The following is a 19,895-nucleotide window of genomic DNA, read 5'->3' as shown; positions in this document are numbered from 1 at the left end:
CTGTGGAGAGCTGTCTGTTGAAGTCTATGAATAAAGGTTGCAAAGAGTAGAAGGAGTAGGCAAGCTGATGGCCACATTGCAGACTCATGTCGTTTTGGAGCCGACCATTACAATATATCTACAGCATCTCACCACCACAGACCTGGTATGGCAACAGCTCTGTGAATGCCAAACTCATTAGCTGCACACAAATGACATCTAAATAGTGTTTACCTTCCAGATGATGACAGTGATGGGAGTCCTGCTGGGAGGAACTTGTGTGCTGGTGTTCTGCTCACACAGCCCCAGTAAAGTTGAACATTTCTGGTTAAGCAGTTTTGCAGTGTGATGTTCTGTTGCTGATCCAAGGTTTGCGTCTGGCACGGGTGGTTAGCAGCAGCATGCAAGTCCCAGGATGGTGCTGCACTGAGCAAAGCTGTTGAAGGAGAATGACCTGCACTTGCAGTTATGACGTTTCATCCTTTGCCTTTGCCTGTTTTGCCTCCTGAATTTTTGAAAGCCATTGGGCTACATGCTTACCTTCCTCCCAGTGTAATCCTAACAGGTGCTGCAGTGACAGTTACAGGCTCTGTGTTCTCTGCAGGCTGACAGAGCCTGTTGGATCATCGAAACACAAATGACACCTGGCTGGTCAGCTCTGGGATTGTAATCTGCATCCCCAAGTGCACCACATAGGAAGCACCAGAAGGCACAAGGTCCTAATGGTGGAACTTTGCCCAAAATGCAATGTGTTTATTTTAAGCAGGTAGAAATCATATGCATGCAGTGATTCCTGAGGGAAATAGTTGCAGCCACTATAAACACATGGAACATCCTTGTTATTCCACTATGTAATAAAGAATGCATCTCAAAAAACTCTTTGGTGTAGAGAAATCGTTAAACTTTTTGTGCTTATGAAACTTATCTCTGTACTAGAGCTGTACTCTGTGATGCAGCTTCACTTGTGGTTAGACTGAAATAGAACTGCTGGTCTACAAATTAGTACTGACTTCTTTACTGCTTGGTGACCTATAGGGGAGATCTGTGTCTTGTGTTTGTCTTCAGGCTGCTCTTCTGTGTGTGCTCTGAGAAGTCATGTCCTTTTGGTCTGTTTTGAACAGAAGGGTGAAAAGCTCAAGTGAGGAAAGGAAAATTGATCTCTTGGGACCTGCAAGAAGAAGAAGAAAAAAAAATCTTGCAGAACTTTTGTTCTAAGGGAGCAAAATGCTGCCTTTAAAATGAAAGCTCTGATTTCATGCATTCATTCCCTTTGTTATTTTGTGGCATGGAAAGGTCATTTTGTGTCTATCTAAACGATGAAAAAAATCAATGGTCTAATCAATTTCTAAAGTAGATTTATTCAAAATTATTACTGTGGTGTGGCTTGGGCTTTGATGCATTCCAACAAGCTGCTAGAAAGGTCAATGCAGAGCATCACTGCAAATAAACTTACAGCATTTGTAGGGGAATTTTCTGTCCCATTCACTATGTCCACAGGGTGTTTTTTTTCCTTTGCCCGGTCTCAGCATGGATTCCTCCTGGTGTTTCTACTGAAAGAATAGATTGCTGAGAGCAGATCAACAGAAGCAGTCATGCAGTTCACTTGAGCGATCATGCATAAATATGAGCAGACTTTCTGCTGTTGAAACCCATGGGTAGCCTTCCCTGCCACCGGTTTTCCACAGGCTGGATATTTCTGCTTCTTGGAGCTCTCTTGAGGTTCTCAACCAAGAATATAGTGTCCCTAATAGACAGGTAACAGAGTTTCTGAGTAGCTGGGCTTGGAGGCTCACAATGGCAAGTAAGTTTCTTGCTTTGAAAGTAGGAAGTTGAGGACTGATAAAAGCCACGTTTCTCATTCTACACTGTTGCCCTGGAATTATTTTCTTCTGAGTGGCACAACAGGCAGAGCCCTTCCTGCTATCACACTGACCTGCACCCAGACCCCGGCCTGTTCTTCCGCCTGCACACACAGCATAAGTGTTCTTCTCTGGGTGAACCTGGATGTGCATTTGACATACAACACAAAATGAGAACTGTCACTAAATGGAAATGATGGTTGGAGGGGGAAGTTCAGTGGACCTCCTGCTAGAACAGAAGCTGTATGAGATACAACTAGTCCTTGTGATATGGAGTGCCTGGTTAACCTCTACAAGGCGTTAATGCTTTTAATGCAGTGATCTTGAATAACTAGGGTCTTTGGTGAGATTTGAGATGGGTAGTTATTGGTTTTGATGTTTGCTTCAGAGGATCTATACCTCCAAAGGGTTTGGTTGTGTTAGTAGTAAGAAAAACCAGCTGGAAAAAAACAGGTGAGTACACGGCAGCAGGTGACTATGTTGTTCATGTAATGTGTTTCTTAGGATATTTGACTTGGAGCTGTACAGGGGTATGAATAATTGATCTGTGCCAACATCAACAGCATACTTCATAATTATTTCATTAAAAAAAAAAAAAGCTGATGCATCTGAAACCATGGGTTACTGAGGACATGTCAGAAAGTGGAATTCCTAGCAGGAGTCTCCGGGGAGCACCAGCACTACGCTCTGTGCTGTTCGGTAGTTCTGATAGTGATTCTAAAGCCACTGTTAATGTTGATTCAGCAGAGAAGGAGGCAATACTGAGGGCAAATTCAAAACCATGGCTGGAAATTATAGATGTGTTGGGATTTTCTTGCCTGAAGATTTTGAATAGTACATAAATCTTTGGCAGAATGGAGATCAGGTAGTGAAGGTTCCCTTAGCACTTTTGGAGAAATAATTAAATGGTGACTAAGAAAGATATGAGTTCCTTAAACTGAGTAAGGTCAGGTAATTGACTTAGATAACTGATATAATCTTGGCAGTCTGTGATTTCTGTAGCTCCTCCATTATGCTGTAAAACGGGTCTAGTGAAATAACATCCATTTGATACAGGCAAGTAGAGACTTCTCTGTGCCAGAGATGCTGATCGTGGGCCAATTGTGTGCTTCACCACAGTACTGACCCTAAAGAAGTACAAGCGGGTGGTGGAAATGACAATCCAATTAATACTTAAAAAAATAAAAATGTTTTAAGATGTTCAAGCACCAAAGAAGGTGCCTTGCAGTGAGAAACTGACAGGACTGACCTGTTGATTGCCAGAGAAACTATAGAGGTGGCTTGGTTAACACATGTACATAATTGACTCTGAGGAGCTACTCTTTAATCCAGCAGAGAAGGAATTAATGGCTCAAGGCAGAAGGCAAACAAATCAGACATTAGACTGGCCTTGCTGCCAGAAAGAGTGACAGAGCTATTAGAGTAAGTTACTCGGGGAGTAGTGAACTTATGTTTTGACCTCCAAAGGCCTCTTGTCTAGATGCCATAAACCACTGCATTTCACAGAACCACTTAATGGGTTTTGTGGAGGTGTGAGTGGATAAAACGGAGCAGAGCTTGTGTGTTAGGCAGGAAGTCAGAGTGGTCTTACCTTAAATTATGTGACTCTGACTAGTCCTGCTGCAATTGATTTGTGTTTTACAGAGCTTTAGAAATAATCCCAAGACTAATGCAGTTGTGTTCCTCATCCCTGGTTTGTGTTTTTTTTCCCTCCCAAACTTTGTTCAAGTCTAAATATTTTATGAAAAGTGAATGATACATTCTGGATATGAAGAATCTTGTTAATGACAGAAGTGTTAGCTTGAGGCTTGTGCTTCTGGTGTCTCCTGATAGTGAAGTCTTCTTTATCTTTCTCACAATAGTTCTTTCATTTTTATGCTGATCTTTCTATCTGACCTGTCTTGTGGTGCTTATTTTACTGATTAAACTTTCTAGGGAGGCAGTTTTGTTAAGCAGTTGATGTGCAGACCTATGTACAACCACGTTAAATTCCAATCGCATTTAGGTAATTACAGTTACTTTCAATGATCTCCTTTTGTATTCAATGGGAAAATCCTGTACAATACGTAAATCTGATGGATATTGTAGCTGAACCTGTAACTTGTGATTGTTTACAGGTAGAAAACTAGCTTACAGTTTTATAAAGCCAGACAAATCATTGAGCTCATTTAACCTGATGTTGCGTAAAGCAAGGCAGAGGGCTTCCCTGAATTTAAGCTGAACATCTAGGTTGAGACTGAATGTTACCAAAGAGAAGAGTTGCAAGTGATGGAGAGCTTGCCATACCAAATGCATTTTTAGATATCCCTGAGAAAAGAGGTTTGGAAAACAGACCTTGGTCTGCTCACTCTAGAAACCTGAAATTCGCAAATTATTAACTTTGTTCTGAATGGGTTAACCAACATGATACTTGTTCTGTTTGGCTTCTGATTGACTATATAATAGCCAACATCAGCAGTCTCTGTCCTGTGCTGGATTGCAAAGCCAGCTAATTAACACATTGGTTTCATATTGCTGCTGCCAATGTTTGCACTGAAGAACTTCGCTTTTTTTGGCCATATGGATGGGTGGGAATATCAAGTTCATATTATGGCTCTGTGCTCGTTCATGTGTGGTGCTTTGTGCTCTGTTTTTCCCAAGACATCTAATCAGGCTCGGGGCTGAACGGTGCCTTTTTGGAGAATCTTTAACTGAAAGGTCAAAATAAGCACAAGGCCTGGGGACAAGTCTCCCTGTCTCTCTCCCCACACCCTCCCCCTCACATCCCCGCCCTCCTTTGTGTCCGTCTCTCTCCACATATAAATATGTACGAGTCCTTCACCCAACACATTCATCTGTGATTCCTTTCTTGAGACCTGGGGATTCTAAGTGATCTGCTGCCACTCCGGGTCTTCCCAAACAGCACACAGCTCTGCTGGGAGGGATGATCTGTGCTGGGGGACCTCCTGGCACTCACCTACTGATGGGTCTGCTGGCTTTGCAGCATTGCTGTGCACTATTAGCATCCTGGCATGTGTGTGTCTCTATTAACCGTGTGTAGGTTGAGCAGGATTTCCCTTAAAAGCAGTATTTGCTTATAGACTGAGATTTGGTGGTTCTTTGAGGGAGTGGAGAGGAAAATATGCCTTGGAGTGGTCTCGAAGTGAGGGCTCCAAACGATGCTGTGGAAGCTGGAGATGGGTTTGTGGTACAGATCAGGTCAGACCTAAGTGGGATTTGTTCACACTTATCCTGCACTACTTCCCATCTGTGCAGTGAAGGTTCTCCCTGGAAACTCACTGTGGGAAAGCATAACCATTAGGAATTTGAGATGTTGAAATCTGGGAATTTACTCCAGCTTTTATGTGTATCTAAGGAAGATGCCTTTGTTTTAGTGAGATTCATTTTTAAGGTATTTTATAGGCTTGTGCCCATTGTAAGAGCATTTGAAGCAGTCAACTCTTCTGCTCTTCTATTACTGTCACTGTTTCAGCCCTGCCTTGGCTACTCCCTTCCCTTACTTGCCAAGTACAACTGAAAATGAGGCATTGAAGCAGCCCATCTAGTTTTTTGTATGCAATCTAGCAAATGTTAGTGCTGGAAGTTGGACTGTTGCTGCTGTTTGTCTGGTAACATTAGCCTCTGTTGTTCCCTTTGCTGCTTTTGAATAACGCTGGTTTGGCTTCTGGGTGAGAGGTGGTTGGCCCATAAATGTGTGCCAACCCACCTAATAATTCTTTTCAAAAATCCTTCATCAGGTCTTTTCTGTTATGTAGTTTAAAAAGAAGAAAAAAACCAAACCCTAAACACCTCCCCTACCCCTGGAAACAGCAGTCGTCTTGTTCTGCTGAGCTGACTGCTGCTCATACTGATCAGTACAGTTTCCTTTGTCTTCATTTATTTGAGTTAAGCTATAAGCTGTTGAAGACTGAGCTATTTGTGTTCTGTACTTTTGCAGGATCTTTTACATGAGTCTCCTAAATGCTAAAACCAAAAATAAATAAATAAAAATGCTTCTAAAGACAAAAATACCATCCATGTCAGGGGCAAGATGGTCATTGTTCTAAAAATGAAGTTTTGTGGGTTTGTGCTGCCAAAACGTTTTGGCAAGCACACGCCTGCACAGAGGAATGCCTAGGTCAGGGCCGGATTCATGGCCATCCTCTGCCTTTAAGTTGGGTTGCCCTTTGTCAGCCTGATGCTTTTATCATCCCCACCTTCTCTCTCCCTCCCTCTTTTGACGGTAGCTGTGGGTGCTCAGCAGGGGCTCTGCCTCTGTGTTTGCTTTAGCTGAGGAGGTGTTTGCCTTCACTGCAGAATTCCAGCTTCCAGCTGCCGGGGAAACCTAGAGCAGTTGTGTTGATTTATTAGGGCACAGTGTGCCTCAGGAATGCCTGTGCTAAGGAGCTGGGAGTGATGGGAGGGATCCTGCCTGATGCAGCATGAAGCCTTCGTGTTTCTCTTTACAGAGATGCTAAGCAGGAATTCCCCAAAGCAAGGTGAGAAAAATAGCTCACTCAGCTGACTGCTTTAGAGAGTGCCAAAGTAAGACTTCAATTAGCTCTCCCTGGTGTAGAATCAAGGAGGTTAATGATAGCTGCAATTTTAAGAGCCCAATTTTAAGTGAGTTTTTGGTGGGACACAATAATGTGAATTGTCTGACCAGAGGGTTTGTATGCTTTTGGTTTGTGTTAAGAGCTGGCATTCCTGAGCTACTGACTAGGGCTTTTTTTCTGGGACTTGGCTTTGGGCCACCTGAATGTTTTGCACTTGAAAGAAGCAAGTTTCAACCTCTTTGGATTTGCAGACTTCTAAACACTTTCCAATAGAGATACAGGCAATGGATTTGCTTTTTAAATTACCTTTGCAGACAACAAAAGTCTGTGGACTACAAGTTTAAAAATCAATGATGTGAGTGTCTCTTCCCTGTAGTTCACTGGAATGCCTTCACTTCTCCATAATATGTCCTAGCTATCTGACACCCATCCCTTACTTTCCTTTCTTGTCTGGTGTGCACACACAAATATGTGTTTCTGGGCTTTTTCTTTCTTTTGAGCTTTTGGTGGCTGTTGCCTCAGCTGATCTGAGACCAAAACCTAGGAAAGTGTTGGGTGTTTATACAGGGTGCTGTGGACAGCTGGTCACTTTGTGTTGTTCAGGTATTTGGTAGCTGCAGAGTAGGTTGTGTTTATGGGGCATCAGTTCTAAGAAGGAATTTCCTTTCCTGGCTGAGGTAGAAAGACTGTCCATGTACAGCTTTCTTCCTTTGCTTTAGCATTCCTTGAGGTTGTTTCCCATTTTACAAATGCATCTTTTGAGAACTGCCAGGAAAATGTCTCTCTCAAATGGAAATGGAAATTTCTGAGCTCACAGGGATGAAAACCTTTGGGCCTGTGCTCACTGAGTGAAAAGAGGATTACCAACCAGCCATTCTTCAGCGTGCAAAGCGGTGGAGCAAAGTCTGTAGAGACTCTTCAAAAGTTACTGGCTTTCCTCGGGAAGGGTGCTTGTGAATAGAACTGAATGAGCTTGGTCCTGTCCTTCTTAGCTTCCCTACTGCAAGTAGAGAGAGCAGTGAAACTTTGAACTCTGTAGATGCTTGAATAAAATGGGAAACTTCTTTTTGAAGATGTCTTGTGAACAGGTCTGGAGCCAGTGCTTCTCTATCACTAAAAGAATTAATGGGTTTGTGACTGCATTTGGGCCTGATAGAAAAGTAGGGAGACAATGGTGATCTTTCCAGAACTATTTGAAGGGTTCAGAAATGAGAATGATCTGCTGGAGGAGATGCAGGTGGCTTACTGTCACTGGGGACTGTTACACTGCATCTTAACAGAAACATGTGAGACAAGGCCTGCACATCTCTCCTTCCTAATTACCACAGCTCAGCTGCTGCTGTCTCTTATGCTTACAGATCTGAAAGGTGACAATGACAATGTCTTGAATGGTGAAGCAATAGCAGGAAGGTGGGGGGGAGTTTTGTTGTTGGTTTTTTTTAAGTTGTGTTCTGGAACAAAGAAGTTATTCAACCAATAGTCAAGAATATCCTCATGAAAAATCTTCCTCCTAGAAACTGCTCTTTGTGAGACCACTGGAATTTTTGTAGGTCTCAACAGCCTGTCTCCTGAGTGACTACAGATAAAGCAGCAGTGAGCTTTATCCTCTTTTCCACGCCCACAGCCTTGGGAATGTCTGACAGCCTTGGGAACATCCACAACAGCAGCAGGACTTCCATTTTTGTTGTCCCTGCAGCTCTGTACTAGATGGCCTTTGTACATACTACCTTTGCAAGTAGTTGTAAGGCTCTTCTCACCTGTTCTGGTAAAAATATCCAGTACTGTTTGCACAGCAGTTACTTTTGTTGCTGAAACCCAGACTCTCAGATCCTCCTCACTCATGGCACACACACACAAAAAAGTTTTGAGTATGACCTCCTTTTAAAAGAGCAGAGGCTTAGGGGGAGAAGGATGGTACTGCAGTTGGGATTGCATTGCAATGCTACAGAATGAGTGGAGGCAGCAGCTCCCAGTAGGTCTGCAGGTGACCGTTTTGTATTCAGTTTGCCTGTGAAAATCTGTGTAGATTGTGGTTTCTCATGGCAGTCTTGCTTGTTAGTGATTAACTTGTTCTGTCTTCCCTCACCCAATCCCTACCCTATTTCACTGTATCCTTGTAAATCTGGTTTAAGAAACAGCTTTGTGAAAGTTTCTCTTCCTGCTTCCCCACTTGTGCTATTGAGCTCAGGAGGACATGCTGGTACCCAAGCCTTGACAGGCACATTTTTAGTGCCCCCTTTTGCTTCTGTCCCTTACTCTTCAAGCAGTCCCTGGGGAGCCCATGCCAGGGGCAGCAGGCAGGACGGGCTCTGACCAGACTCCGTGTGATGGGCTGACAGGATTCCTCTAAGCTGGGAGAGCACAGCAGAAGAAAGGCAACACTGTGCTGAAAACCACAGCCTTTTTTAGCTGTGAGGAGCATGCCCTTCCTCATACATAGCCTCATCCTGCTCATGCCCATACATAGCCCCTTCGTGCTCCCCATCATAGGGGGTTTTCTCTCACTGCGTCAGGGCATTGAGGCCAGTGCAGATCTGAAGAATAAACCTATATTAAGAGATTATTCTGCAGTGGCCTTGTTTCTGCAGGGAGCTCCCCTCTTTACGTACTCAGCTGCCTGCTTCTGTTTCCTCTCATAGGATGTTTCTTCGAGTACACTGCTTGCACTATACAGCTCTTCCTTTCCCCCTCGTAGTAGCCAGTTCCCTTGGCCTTTTCATAAACGTTGAAGCAGGGGGATGCCTGTCCATTTGTATCAGCCTGGAATGGTGGATTTCCCTCCTGAGACCTTCGCTTCAGGCATCTTGCCAAAAGGCATCTAGTCTCTATTCACTTAAAACACACAGCTCCTAAGCCAGAGACGTGCAGAAAGCTCATGAACTGTGATCAACTGAAGGCCAGACAGAGTGACCTGGTGCCTCTTAAAACCAATGAATTGAAGAACTGTGGCTACTGGATGCTTGGGAAGTGTGAGCAGGCTGCAGCAGCCCCAGCACAATGTGAACCTGAAGAGGATCACAGGATGATCGGCTCAGACATGGAGCTAACCTGTATTTATGGTAGGAAAATATCCTGAAATCTGAGCCAAAAGAATTAGGATTTGCGTAAATGAAGTGTTTTGGCAAAGGCAAGTGATTACTTTCTTTATAGATCCTGTGTACAGGCTTCCTTTCTTCAGAGCATGAGGAATTTCAGGCAAATTTTACTTTGCAGCTAAAAGGTGTTTTTTTAGCAAGCAATATTGGGATGGACTCCAGGCCTTTGGTGTTCCCAAAGAAGCACAAACCACTGCAGAGGAGGGTATAGCTCAGATCCTTTTGCCAGCAGGCTCAGCAGGCAGCCCAGTACCAGATCTGGTTCAGCATTTGACAAGTGACCTCTGTCACTGAACGGGAGCATAAAGAGCCTCAGTGAGCTTTGGCTGAACTGGGCTTTTGCCTGTCTGCTCTGGAGAGAGAGTAACCTCATGTTCCACTCCCTCCCACCCCCCACCCAGTGTGTCTGTGAAAATACTGACACGATTTAGCTGCCAAAAAAAGGACATTTGAAAAGTATCCATTGCTCTCCTGTGCCCTAACTTCTGTAAAATATGGCTTAGGGTTGGTAACTCTGTATGGTGCTTGGTAATTTTACAGAAGAGCAAACGGCACCACTACAACTATCTACACAGCACTTAATACAGTGAGGTCTTAGTCTGTATTAGGACTCCAGAGTGCTATTCTGAGCATCATGAACCTGATTATATTACATATAGAGCTCAGATGGCTCAGAGCCACACTCGGGGATATTAACTGTTTCTCTTAAGCTTTGTGTTTAGAGATCCTTCTGGCAGAGCAGGGTGATGCTGAACGAGCTAGTACTCCCACCGCAAAACTCTGTGTGTGTACAGTTAAGGAGTGTTTTGTATTTGATTTGCACAAGAGGTAACCTAAGTTACAGAACTTGCTAACTTATGGATGCTCAGTGTAATAATCCTTTCAATATACCAGTTGTGTAGCTGCAGGTGTTGTGGAAGAGGACTTTATTGATGCAGCTGTATAGCAGTGCAACAAAAACCTTAAAGTGCTACAAAGTATCTTGAGGGATAAATCTGTATGTAGTGTGTGGTTTGAGGGAGAATGTTATGAAATGGCATTGAATGTGTTTACTTGTGATTCTTGACAGTCTGTGTCCCTGAAAGAGTGTTTGTAAGACTTAGTTTGTTATGAAAATAGCCTTAGGAATAATAATACTAATAATAAAGTTTTTCTTAATTATTTACATTTTGGTTTGTGCTGTTCCAGGTTTTGTAAAAACAAACATCCTGAAGCCCAAACAACAATAATAATAAAAGAAAAGAGGGCTTGGGTGACCCAGACAAAGTTGATGAGTTTCTCATTGCTTGAATACGCATTGGCTGCCAGGTGGGAACTGTGCAGCTCTTCCTTCACCACCCCACAAGTGCAGGGAGAGATAAGAGAAATGTGTGTGATCCTGCCCTGGCACTGGCTGAGTTTGAAGCCCGCTGCCAACAGACAGGTGCACTGAACTTGCAGCCTGACAGGCTGCGTTAGGGAGCAGAGGGGTAGGCAGCATCGTGTGGGTGTTAGAGATGTGAGCCAGGGGGCAGGGAAGGTTACAGATCTCCTCCCAGGGAAGAGGGTTGCTGGAGACGGCAGCACGTGCTGTTGGGAAGGCAACCTTTCGTCCCTCCTTGGAAGGAGGGAAACTTTGCCTTCACCAGGCTTAGAGTTAAACCCTTCTCCCAGTAAAACTGCAGATTGCATTTTGTTTCTCTGGGAGAGAGACGTGACTGTTGAGGCAGAGACTGTCTGCCCTGTGGTGAAGACCTTCTCTGCAGGAGGCAGAAATGAGTGGATGCAAGCATCCCATATGCCATGTGGACCTATCTGCCACTGGTTAGTGCATAGTCAGGCTGAAGCTGAGGGCCTGAGTTTGTTACATTAGTGAATTTCCTCTTCCTCAGAAAGCCAACAGCTGACATCCTTACCTTGCAAAGGCTTTGCTCTCCAAAGTCAGGCTTGTAGCACAAGGCAGGAATGCAATGACCTTGGTGTTCCTGTGCCTTCTCATCTGCTTTTTTGTCTTAGACTCCACTGACCCTGAGATTTGGATGCATTTCCCTGTGCTGTGTTGTGTTAAGAATTAAGAATGAACTGTAACATGGATGAACAGCTTGCATGATGGAACCCATCAAAATAAACATGAGGAGATGGTTGGTGGTTGGAAGGGCTTGGATGAGATATGGTGGCTGGGCTGGATGTTATAGTGAGGGAGAGAAGCTGGACTAGGGAGGGGCTGCAGTGGGAATCCGTCCCCAAAATAAATACCACATGAGTGGGGCATGAAGGGATAAGCGGTCTCCTTCAAATCAGATTCTGTGCCTGAGCCTTCCTCCAGAATTTCCTGCAATTTAGACAAATGGCCAACCTCAGATTTTTAAGTGGTGCTTGTGGCTGAACACTTGCAGGAGTGTGTTCCCATCCAGCTGCTGAGCAGAAATCCTCATTCTTTGGTCTTGCTGGGAGCTGCTTTGCTCTTTTCTGTGGCAGCAGCTTTTGCAATAGGAGCCCCTCTCCTCCCCTTTGTCCCCCCCAAAAAAAAGGATGGCTTTTTCTGTGAAAGAAGCCAGCATAGCCAGGCAGACATTATCCCCTTGCCGGAAGGAGGGATCCAGGCTCCCTGGGGAGGAGGGGCTGGGGGGAGCGAGTGATTCATTGCAGCTGGCTGCAGTTTGGCCTCCTTCTCTCTCTTTGCCCTGGGTGCCAGGGAGTGACAGCTTGTGGGCAGTAGGCCAAGCTGTGAAAAGAGGAGTGTGTGAGGCCTTCAGCTTTCTCATGCTTTATCAAGCTGCAAAGAATAGCTCGATATTCAGGCAGCGTTGGTGCAGGTCAGGAGAATGGAAATGCTAACTTAACTCCTGACATGCCGGCTGATTTCTGACCGCGCAGCGAGGGCAGCTTTGTGAGGCAGCTCGGCTTTGGAATAGCAGCATGAGGGGCAAAAGGAAGAAAACGTGCTTGGATGCAGCGATGAGGGTGTCTTTCTGTTAAGGGGGCAGCCTCTGGGGCTTGCTGGGAGCGTGGAAAGATGGAAAGAGTGCTCTCCTCTCGTGGCTTGCCCTCTGTGTGCTGGTGGAGGATGGAAATGCTCAAAGGTAGGGCTGCGGGTGTCCTGGGAAAGGAGAAGAGACTGTGGTGGCTGAGTGGCAGGTCTGCCCTCGGCTGCCCTCCCCGTGGCATGGCACCTCGGGCCCTGGTGCAGGCCAGCAGAGCCCTGGGCAGTGCCTGGCAGCCTGGGGAGCAGGATGAGGCCGGTCCTAGTGCTGGGGGGCTGCCATCAGGGTGTCCCTGAGCCATGGCGGTCTCTGCCAGGGCTGCTGCCGGCGTCGAGGGAGTTAAGCGCTCCTCGGCTGCTGGGGGTGAGCCTACCTCAGGGTGCTGAGCTCCATTCCCACGGCTTTTCCTTTCTGACCAGGGCTGGGGGAGGGATGCCTCTGGAACAAGTAAAATGCCCGGAGGCTGGAAAACATCACCCTGGCCCCTCTGGCCTTGTGTTGGGCTGGGAGGGATTTGAGCTTCCCTGCACACTGGACAGGGGCTTCCAGCCAAGGCCAGGGTCTGTCACCATTCAGCCAGACCCTGGGTAAGATCATGGGTTTATTTCCCTCCCTTGGGCAGGCCGAGATGGCTTTGCAGGCAATCAAGCTCCTCCTTAGGGGACTGAAATAAGTTATTTCTCAGCTGGAAGGATGTAAAGTAGAAATCAAGTCCCAGCAGTTCCATGAGCAGATCACAGCACAGGTTAACATACGGGTTTTGTGGCTGAGCGAGAGCAGCAGTGTTTGAAGGAGTGTCATTCCCTACAGGATATGCAAGTTTCTCCAAGGCATAAGATAGCAGGGCTCTTCTTTCGTGATCCTGACTCTACCTGCTCCTCCTGCACCATTTTGAGTTGGTGAGTTGACCTGTTTGAAGCCCTGAGGAGCAGGAGGAGGGGGAAGAGCAGGTGAATGTCTGAGGGGCTGTGGAAGGGAGTTGGCAGGTGCTCACAGCACAGCCTGGGGCTGTCTTGGAGCCCAAATCCACTGTTTATCCATCAGCAGTGCAGGGGCTGGAAGAGTGAGGGGGCTCTGCCACATCCCAGTTTGCTTTGGAGCTGTGTCTGTCTCTGTATGGGGTACTAATCCTGGCCAGTACCTATTTCCCAGCAAAGGGAGAAGGGAGTTAGTATACCTGTTCAGCCCCTAGAAGTGCTGTCCAAAGTCTTCTCTGAGGACTAAGACGTACAGTCCCTCTTCTCAACAGCTTCTGAATTCAAGGCAAGGTGGAATTATGTGAATGAATGGGACCCAGTAGTCGTGTAGAAGAGAGATGTACCTACCATGGGCTTGGAGTACAGTTCCACAGTTTCATTATGCTGGGATGGCCTCTTGCTGTGCAGACCAGGTTGTGCCAAAAAAACATGACGAGTGTGTGGTTGGACACTTTTGTTTGTGCATGGCTTTGTTCCTGTCTCAGATCCTCTTTTCAGAGACTGAAATACTGTGATCCTCCCACTTGCTATGCTGGTCCCTGTGCAGGAGGATCTGGAGGGGCAGAGGGTTGGGGAATTGGTGTTGTCTGTGTGGAGCAGAGGATTTATTTCTTGCAAGGTCATGGGAGAGTTCTGGGTCAGCACCTAGATACAGATATAAGTGATGAACCAACCGAGTCCCTGCAAATATTCTGCAGACAGCAAAGTATGTAGAGATTCTTCCTGGTGAATCTTGCTGATTGTTAGAGGCCAAAACCCTAACAAAGATCGGTAGGCAGCAGCCCTCATTTGACTGTCTGCACTTAGTGGTCACTGAGCTGTGCTTTTGAGTAAACTGCAGTTCTTTTCTCTGTCCATTTACCTGCCCAGCGGTGGGAAATGTGGCTGGAGTGGGAGCCAGAGCCCAGGTCTGATCTGAGCCCTGTGTGAGGCAGACCTGTGGTGGATGCACAAAGAGAAGCTCTGGTTTGCTGTGACAGTAGCTTGGGACCCAGGTGCAGTGAATGCTCCAGCAAGGCTGGCTTTTCTGCCGGCTCCTGCAGGGACAGGGCGTGTGTTCCCATTGTGCCTATTCTGGTTTGCTCCTGTCAAGCCTTTCTCATTATTCTTGCCTCGAGCTGTCTCAGGCCTGAAGGCAAAGTGCTACAGAAGGCTCTGTAGGCTTGCCCTTGAGGGATGTGGGGTCCTTGGAGAGTGGCTGTTCAAGGGAAGGACTGCAGTGGGCTGAATCGAGGCTGTTTCAGGCTGCACAGCTCTGAGCTAATCTCCCAGAGGCAGAGACATTACTCACCAATCAGGAATGTGTCTGTATTTTTCCTAATGAGAACAAAACATTTTATCCCTGTTCATTAGCAAAGAGTTAGGGTGTACTGTTGCTATGCCAACAGACTCCTCTCCCCTGCAGACACACTGGGGGTGTCCTCTGTGCCATGGTTTGGAGGGTGAACGGGAAGGCTGGTTCTGGCAAGAAAAAGATCCCATTGTTTTCCCAGGGCTGCCTGGACTTCGTGCAGCTGGCCAGACCTTGCCTTCTCAGGGGGAAGGGAACCACAGTGGGAGTCAAGTGCAACAGAGATTTAATTTATTGGAAAAATAGTCTTTGCATTTCATGTTATGTTGTTTTTTCCAGCTTGAGGCACACTCTTCAATAAAAGAAATGAAGGTGTCTCAACGTTCCCAAGAGTCCAGATGGTAAGCAAAATGCGCCGGGAGTCAGCACTGGGAGGCCCATGGACTGCTGCAGCCCACTGGGCTCCTCTGTGTTCCTGATACCTCCTTTTGTGTGGTCAGTGTAGTGCTGGGCAGCTTCTTGATGCTGCTGCACAATGAACCCACCTAAGAAATTGTACCACTTGTCAGTAGTTGATCGAGTGGGTTCAGCAGGCACGTGGTCTACTGCAAAGAGTGAGTGGCTGTGTGTGAGAATGTGCTCTTGTTTCCTTTGCAAAGGGAACATTCCCTCTGTGTTGGGAAATCCTGTGAAGAACAGAGGGCATCTCTTTGGCAGACGCTTTGATCTGGAGAGTTCTGCTGTAAGCAGATGTATTTACTCCAAAGGCTGCCTGTCCATTTGCTTGTAATTCTTTTCTTCATCCTCTTCCCCAGCTGCATCCCCCTTTCTTGAGGGATGGGTGGGGATCTGTGTGTTGCAGTGATGCCTAAGTCAGGCCACTGAACACCTTTGCAAAAATCTTCTCTGCACCTCTGGTGCTGCACTTCATCTTTGATGCAATTTAAAAAATAACTTTTAAACTTTGACTTTTCTGTACAAGGGAATGAGTTTAACCTACAGAGAAAACCAAGCAAAACAAAGTTACATTCTGATGGTGATCTATGACCAGAAATGGGTCAGTGAGTGTGGCCAAATCTGAAGACAGTCTCTTGGAGCTGTGGTGACATTCATATCTGGCTGTCAGACACCATGGAGTGTGATGAGCTGCTTTGTGCTGGTTGAGCTCTGTGGTGTTGACAGCTATAGACCCTTGAAGAAATGTCTCCCTGAAACAGAGTTCTCCTTTCAGGCTGGTTCCTGTTGAACAGTTTAGCTGCAGCTCCTAATTCAGCTTGACTGGTGAAGCACTCTGTAAGTGAATATGTGGAATTTGAATATGGGAATTTGAATATCAAATGTAGGGTGATACAGCAGAGATCCCAGACTAAAAGAGCTACAGATATCTGCAGATCTGCATGAACTACTGGTTAGGGAGTGAAACCCTGGCACCTGGTCACTGGGTGCTGATTTAGGTGAGTCACTGACTTTTGCACTGGAGTGATGGGTATCATGTTAGAGCACTGGGAGTACAGGAGCCCTTCACCAGAAGAATGTCTGCTTGTTGAACTTGCAGCTATAGCAGCAGGACAACTCAGAAATAAAAATAATGAACAAAGTCAGACAGCAAGCCCTAGACCAGCCTTCTCTGTGTGTGCAGCCCGTGTGGTTTCAGTGTGGTGGTAGACCTGGACTGAACTCTTGGATGGTAAAGAGAAAGTTTTCAGAAAACCTGTTTCAATCAGGAGTCTCCAAGAATAAATCCTGAATATATCTAACACTTACAAAGATTGTCAAGTCTAGTTTCCTCAGCTTTGCATTGCTCTGGCTGGGTCAAGTAAAACCTCTAAATCAAAGCTGTTTGAAATAGGCAATGAGTAAGTACTTGAGATTACTTGAATCCAGGCCAGTCTCTTCTGGATCTGAGCTTTCAAGGTACATAAAATATTAAAAGACCATAAGGATGACAGAGGTCTGCAGGTTGTATTCTTGGAGATATCAAGCTGATTCTGTCTGGATCCTATTGAAAGAGTGCTCCAGCAGAAGTGCACTAGAGGACATGCTTTTTAGTACCTTTAAGTGTGAACAAACTAACTTCTGAAATGTGAGTTACGGTTATTAACCAAGCCACGCTCTGCTTCATTCTTGTGCAGCCAGAGTAGCTATTTGAGTTACCTAGGAGAGTGTTACTTGTTCCCTCTGCTCCTTTTAAGCAGTGTAGGGGCCAATTTTCTACCCTATTTTTTGTGGACCGTCACTTTTTCTTTAAATTTTAGAGCAAAGATAAATATACAACTGCTGTGTTTGTGCAAGGGAAGAATTCTTCAGTAGAAACCCTCACCTTTGGGGGTCTAGAGACATGTTTTTCCAAATGAGGAGACCACAATGATGTGGTTTGGCTGTAGACATTTCTTTCTCATGGCTTCCTATGCCTGACAAGCAGTTATCTCTGCAAAGTGATCAGAATAGTTGAGGGATTTGGGTATTTCTAGACCTGGGACCATGTGCTTCCTTCATATGTGATGTAAAGCATCTGCATAGCTACCTCAGACTCCAGCTCTAGTTCCAAATGTGGTATTTCAATGAAATACTAGTTCAAATTGCTCTCTGGTCTTGCATCTTGTCTTGCAGTTTGGTTTCAGAGATGTTTCCTGCTGCTTGCTGAGCTCTTCTTCACTAGGCATGTATGCTCCATTTGTTTATTTAACCTTGTAATAAGTAGCTTCTTGTTTTATTAGTATCTGAGTGTCTCTCAGTAGAAAAATAATGCAGACCTGCACATGTCAACAGTGAGGTAAAGAATGAAATTCCAGAACTGTTCCTATGTTTTGCCTCTAGAAGCACCACGACTACTTTTAAAACCTTGAGAGGAGGGTTCTTTGCTTTGATGAGGACCAGTTACAGGTTGTTTGTGGGGTAAGGTGTTCCTTCTAATCCTTAGAGGATGGTTCAAAGCCCTTAATTGTGAAGTGGGTAGTTAGTTTTTAAAATGCTGTTAGTACTGAGTATTGTAACTCTATTTAATATATCTGCCTTGTCTTGAATTCTCTTGGGTTTTAGTGGCCTCAGTTCTTAAATTCCAGCTACACTTCTACATTCCGCACCTTTTAAAAAATGCTTGTTTGACTCTTGATAGTGAAACTGGCAAAGGACAGAGAAAAGCCAGATATTTCAGCCTGACAGGAAAGTTTAGGTTGCTTAGTGAGCTAAGTGTGTATAAACAGCTAAATCCTACATCTGATAATGGAGAATGTAGAAAGCAATTAGGATCACTGCAGTTGTGAAAGAAATCACTCGGGATTTTGAGGGAGTCACAATAAAAACCAAACCCAAATATTCTTTTATGACCTGGTAGAAGAACAAGGCCTGGTAAGTGTATTGTTGGTTTATGTAGCACTGGGAAATCCCTGAATACTGTGCCCATAACTGAAGAAGAATTTGGTGGATTGAAATGTTAAAAAAAAGCATAGGACCCAATAAAGCTCTGACATGCAACCTTCATCATGAGGAATGTGTCCTTTATCAGGGCAGGCTAAATCAAGTATAAGGTTATTTGTATTTTCAAAGTACTAACAAGGAGAGAAAAATTTTGAAAAATATGCCCCATTCTAGAGGAAGAAAGTATAGCTGGACATTGGCTTGAAAGTAAATTTGCTTTTTAGCAAACTCTGAGAAGTTAGGCTGAGTATTTTAAGAGGAGGAGCTACAGAGGAATCCCTGCTATATTTAATAACCATCACATTAGTTTATCCAGCTCTTATGGAAGCTGAGTCTTCTACAGCTTTAGGAAAACCATTGCATCTTAAAGTGTCTTCAGTTATCAGACATGGAACAGGAGCAACAGTGACTGGAGGTGAGAAGTACCTTCCATGCAGAGAGCAACTGAATAAACAGACTCTTCCACATGAAAAGTGATAGGTGATAGTTATCTTCAAAATCCTGAGTGGCATGGAAAGGTTAGTGGGGGAACAACCTTTTTCTGCCTCTTCCTTTACAGATATGACTAGGTATTGAGTGGACCCAGCATGTAGTAGGCTCAAAAACAAAGACTTAGTCCTTGATTTGTGCAGGTAACCTGGGAAGCTTCTTGCCATGTTGTAAATACAAAATATCTGTGTGTATTTGAGGACACAAGGCAGTTCCATAGAAGAAGGGATGAATGAAGACTACTAAATGTATAGAAACCACCTCTATCCCAAGAAATCCCTGAACTGCACATTGTTGAAGCCTGGGAGGGTATTTAGGGAGGTAAAGAGCTATTATGTGCTTACTTCCTACTTAACGTTTCAGGCCATCACCAGAGCCATAGAGCTGCAACCTGGTTTGTCAGCATGGAGCAGGAGGCAAGGGGAGAAATACAAATAAAACTTTTAAAAACAGAGACTGGCACAGCCTGTGGTCCAGGGTGTTTCTGTGCTGCTTCTGATGAACTGTGTGCACCTCTTACTTGCTAAAGGCATTGCCTGTGGGCTGTTGGAGTCTGCAGACTGTTGACTTGAGTTTGAAGAGATGTGGAGAGTATATTTCTGGAAACTATGCAGCTAGGAAGGGTGGTGTGAAGACAAATATTCTGAGCAGAGAAGCTGACTTGCCCTCTTTCACTCTGTCATGTACTGCTCCTGCTGCTCTGGGATAGTATGTGTTTCACTCAGCTAGAGAGACTGTTACTGCTGATACCATAAACCTTATTTGTGTGAATTTCCAACCCCTTTAAAAGAGGGTTTCTTGCCTGGTAATGGACTCTAACTTTATTTGAACTAAAATGGGTGATAAGGAGATGTGTAAACAATGCAATCCCTGTTCCAGAGCACTTTCAAACTAAAAATGTCATGACCTTACGTGAGGTTCATAGTCTTCAGAAGTACTCAAAACACTGGCCTTATTTTAGATCCTGTCTAAACATTTAAAAATAACTCTAAAGTAGGAATCACTTATAAATACTTCACCCTTGAAAGTCCAGCTTGCCCTTGGTTTTAGATGGTTACCCAAATCTGCAAGAGGGCACAGTACAGAGCAGCCATGGTTGTTCCTTGGAACTTTCCCTTTCTCTTTGAGAAGCAAGAAAGCAATGTTGGACTATCTGTCTCTTTGTCTCTAGGGACATGATCTCTGCTGTCAGGTCGTGTCCTTCCTTTTTTTACCTTTTGTTGACTAATGTTGCTGCTGTGGTCCTTGAGGAGCAGCTATGGAAAGCTGACCAGTAGCAGAACCAAGATG

The 19,895-nt window shown here is 45.0% G+C and overlaps 1 protein-coding gene across 1 annotated transcript in view; it reads left to right on the top strand.

The window, feature by feature from the left end:
- Positions 1–19,895, top strand: part of PLXNB1 (plexin B1) — an 80,543-nt gene that overhangs the window by 7,617 nt on the left and 53,031 nt on the right. Inside the window, exon 2 of the mRNA XM_051627433.1 lies at positions 15,039–15,100. The gene's annotated coding sequence lies outside the window, so the exon portion shown is untranslated. The remainder of the gene's footprint in view (positions 1–15,038; positions 15,101–19,895) is intronic.

Source organism: Apus apus, chromosome 9 (assembly GCF_020740795.1).
Source record: "Apus apus isolate bApuApu2 chromosome 9, bApuApu2.pri.cur, whole genome shotgun sequence".
Taxonomy (NCBI): Eukaryota; Metazoa; Chordata; class Aves; order Apodiformes; family Apodidae; genus Apus; species Apus apus.
Note: the sequence above shows the minus strand (reverse complement) of the source record. Positions and strands in the feature narration are given on the sequence as shown.